A 3,880-nucleotide genomic window follows, 5' to 3' on the forward strand; every position below is an offset into this window, starting at 1 on the left:
ACTTTAATTGTATTTCACAAGTGACATATAATGTTTTGTCTGTAAGCCTTTCTAAATATTTTTAATTTCAATTAAAAATGTCTTTATTCCATGAGTTATTTAATGTTTTTATATCTTCATGGATGTTATTTTCATACATATGATAATATAATAGATTTATAATAGATTTATTTTTCTTTATCACATTAAAGAATATTATTGTACTATCCTCTAACTTTCACTGTGGATGAAAAAAGGAGTCAGTCTAGGTATCAATTACTTGAAGGTTATATATTTTTTCTTTCTGACTGCTTTTAATATCTTTTCTCTTTAATTTTTATTTTTTTAATTTTTAAAATAAAAATTTATTTTATCCATCTGTTTATAACATTATGACATAGTACACAAGAGGCAAAGTGTTTCACATCAGAGATGGCACTTCCAATTCCTTGAAATGTTCTTTTTTTTTTTTTTGGATAAAAAGAAAGACTAGACAGGAAAGGCAGGAAATGCTTGGGCAACTAAAATAAGGTTGGGACCAAGGGGAGCAATACTAACATCATCCTCACAGGGAATGGGCACAGGGGGCTGTTTGTGGCAAGCTGATTTTCTAGGACTGTTGGCTGGAAGCAAAGGAACACCACTTCTGGATGTCCATGCTATCTCGTGCTTAAGCCATCCCCAACGCACAGGCATGGAGCACTTCCTGGTAGTCACTCTTGGTGTCTTGCTGGATGTAGTAGCACAGCAGCTTGGAATTGTGGGAGACCATGATTCGAATCAAGCGCTTATAATGAGGGCCTGCCCTTCATGGAGTCATATGCAGCAAAATACAGGAATTTATTATGAATACTCTGGGCCGGGTTTAGGAAATCATCTCCCCAGTCTCCTTTGACCTCTTTCTTTATGCTCTCTAATATGTTTATAAGTCTCTAAGGGACATAACTCTTGTACCTTTCAAGTACTTTCTGGAGGTGACTCACACTCCATTTGGTCATGATGTTTATCCATTAAGAACATCAGTTCTCTCCCGTTTTCTTTAGTACAATAGAGACTGCAGGTAACTTGGTCAGTTAGTACGTAATGACAGAGCCATCCTCTCCTCTTCTACCCTTTACAGGGGCAACTGACTACTTGCAGCAGTCACCAGATGTTTCAGAAATAATGTCCTTCTCCAGATCAATTTTGTACATTTCCTTGTAGACTCGGTTAATTTTCTGTAGCTCCTGGTTGGTCCTTGAGCAAATAATCTCAGGGAGTCCTCATTGCACCCCAGCCCCTTCATGGAGTCTTTCAAGTCAAAGCATAATACTGAGCAAGTGTTTTCAGTAGTTCTCAAATCACCATCTTTACGTGGCTGGACAAGGCTGACTTCAGTGCTGATGCAAGTTTCTTTTCAGTCCTTCTCTGGTGGGCAATATCCTGTCTCTTTTCATTGCCTCATTTGGTCAAAATGTGGATGATAGAAACCTCATCCATACCTTTGGTCTTGATGGCTGTTTCAATGTTCAAAGCATTCTATTCATCATCAGAGTTGTCCTATGCTTTGACTGACCTGTCTGTACTTAAAGGTGTAGTGTGGATACCGTTCATGCCTTGCTTGCACAGAAATTCAGGAACAGGAGACATTTTGACAGAAGTCAGGTCAAGTACCAAGAGCTACATGGAGCCCTTTTTAAAATTTTATACATTATGAAATTTTCCATATATGTTATAGGTGTATATACTTTTTATTTAAACTGCTTGTGATTAGCTGGGCTTCCCAATTTTGTCAGTTATTTGTTCTTCAGTTCTGAGAAATTTTCAGCCTTTAGCTCTTCAAATACTGCCCCTCTTTGTCTCACATCTTTAGAATTCCAATTCAGTCTTTCTTTCCTACTTTTTATCTCTTTGTCTCTCTGAACTGTGTTCTGAAGAGTTTCTTTAGATCTGTCTTCCAATATTGTAAATCTCACTTCAGCTTTTCCTAAGCTGGTGTTTAACCTGTCCATTTCATTTTTCAAATGCCTTTTTCAAACTTTTTTTTTTAATTGAGAAAATGTAACACAGTTCAGAAAAGTGCAAAATATAAATGGAGAAGGAAATGACAACCCACTCCAGTGTTCTTTCCTGGAGAATTCCATAGACAGAGGAGCCTGAAGGGCTACAGTTCACGGGGCCGCAAAGAGTCAGACACACCCGAGGGACCGACATTTTCACTTTCACAGCTTAACAATTAATTATGAAACAAATGCTAAGTAATCACCCTACAAATGGAACTTTACCGAAGTCCAGAATTTCTGTCTCTGTTCCTGATCCTCAACCACCACTTCCTCCATGAGAGATAATCATCACTCTGACTTTAGTCTAATAATTTCTTTGCTTTTCTTAACAGTTTTACCACCTATATCCATTTTTGTTTGTATGTTTTAATGTAATACTCTATATTTAGTCTTACATCTTTAGATCGTATACATCTTCACATCTTATATTTAGGGTCTTACATCTTTTATTCAACATGATATTTGAAAATTAATCCATGTTTGTACCTGTGGTTCACTTACTTTCCATGCTTTGAGGCAGTACAGTTCATGAAGATATTACACTTTTTATTCTATTTTTGATGGATATCTGGATTAGTCTTTCCCCCTTTTTATGGAGGCACTATTTTCAACAATGCATATTGAAACACATGTTCATGAATTTCTCAAGGCTATGTACTAGGAGTGGAATTGTTGGGTCACAGATTGTGTATGTCTTTAATTTTACTAGATAATCCCAAGCTATTTTTCAGAATGTTTGTTCCACTGAATTTTTTAGTTCAATTGTTTTACAGTTGTTCAACTGTTTTCAATTGTTTTACAATTTAGTTCAATTGTTTTTTAGTTCAATTGCTGTTTTTGGATATTTTAATTTTCCTTAAGTTTATACATATTATATATGTTTTTTCAGATCCAAAATAGAAGGCTTGTAGGCATGATTCTACTCTCTCAGGGTTTCTCAGTGTTAACACTATTGACATCTTGAACCAGAGAAGACTTTACTGTAGAAGATTGTCCTGCACATTAGAGAGTGTTTGACAGCAACTGGGCTCTGCACACTAGATGCCAAGAGCATACACATTCTCCTCCTAGCTGTGACAACCAACAATGTCTTTTGGAGGGCAAAGTTGCCCTAGGCTGTGAACCACTATACACCCTCTACTTTTTCCCTTCTGGGACCTCACTCATGGTATCTTGTTTCCTTGTGTTTTTTGATTTTTTGGTAAGCTCATGTTTCTTAAACCTGTATCTGTGGGAATTCTCTGATGCTTGGATTGAAATTACTTTCTTCTGTGATATTTTCTATTTGCTACTGCCAAGCACCTGAGGACATTGCTAGCTCAGGATCATACAAAAATATAAATGTTTGGCTTTAGATTTTTTGAACCCCCAGGATAGTGTGAATTGTGGGCCACAAATCTGCACAAGGTCTAGCTGGTACTTACTAATTCTCAAAAGAAATGCTTTTCTTCTATTTAGTCCCAGATTTAAGGCAGCTGGGCATGACACTGATTTATCTTTAATTCACCCTTGTAATGAATTGTAGCCTTTGGGCTCTAGGTTTATGGATTTATACTGGGAGTATAGACTCCTATTAGTCTCTTTCCTTTTAACAAACCCTCTATGTCTTGCAAGATATGTGAAAATTGAAACTCATTATAAATGCTGACATTAGTACAGGTTTATCTTTCTGGTTTTTATGTGATTTTAAGGCTTCTGAATTTACCTGTAATATTTTCCCAATCTATTGGTTCATTTTAAAAGAGTTTTTAATTATTTATATTGTCCAGTATTTTTAGTTTTCTTTAATGAGAGGATCAATCACTAAACTACTATGCTATACTTCAGAACATGAAGTCCATAACTTAAAAGATAACAAC

The 3,880-nt window shown here is 36.0% G+C and overlaps 1 pseudogene; it reads right to left on the reverse strand.

The window, feature by feature from the left end:
* Positions 537–1,608, reverse strand: LOC102187512 (annotated as a pseudogene).

Source organism: Capra hircus, chromosome 16, assembly GCF_001704415.2.
Source record: "Capra hircus breed San Clemente chromosome 16, ASM170441v1, whole genome shotgun sequence".
Taxonomy (NCBI): domain Eukaryota; kingdom Metazoa; phylum Chordata; class Mammalia; order Artiodactyla; family Bovidae; genus Capra; species Capra hircus.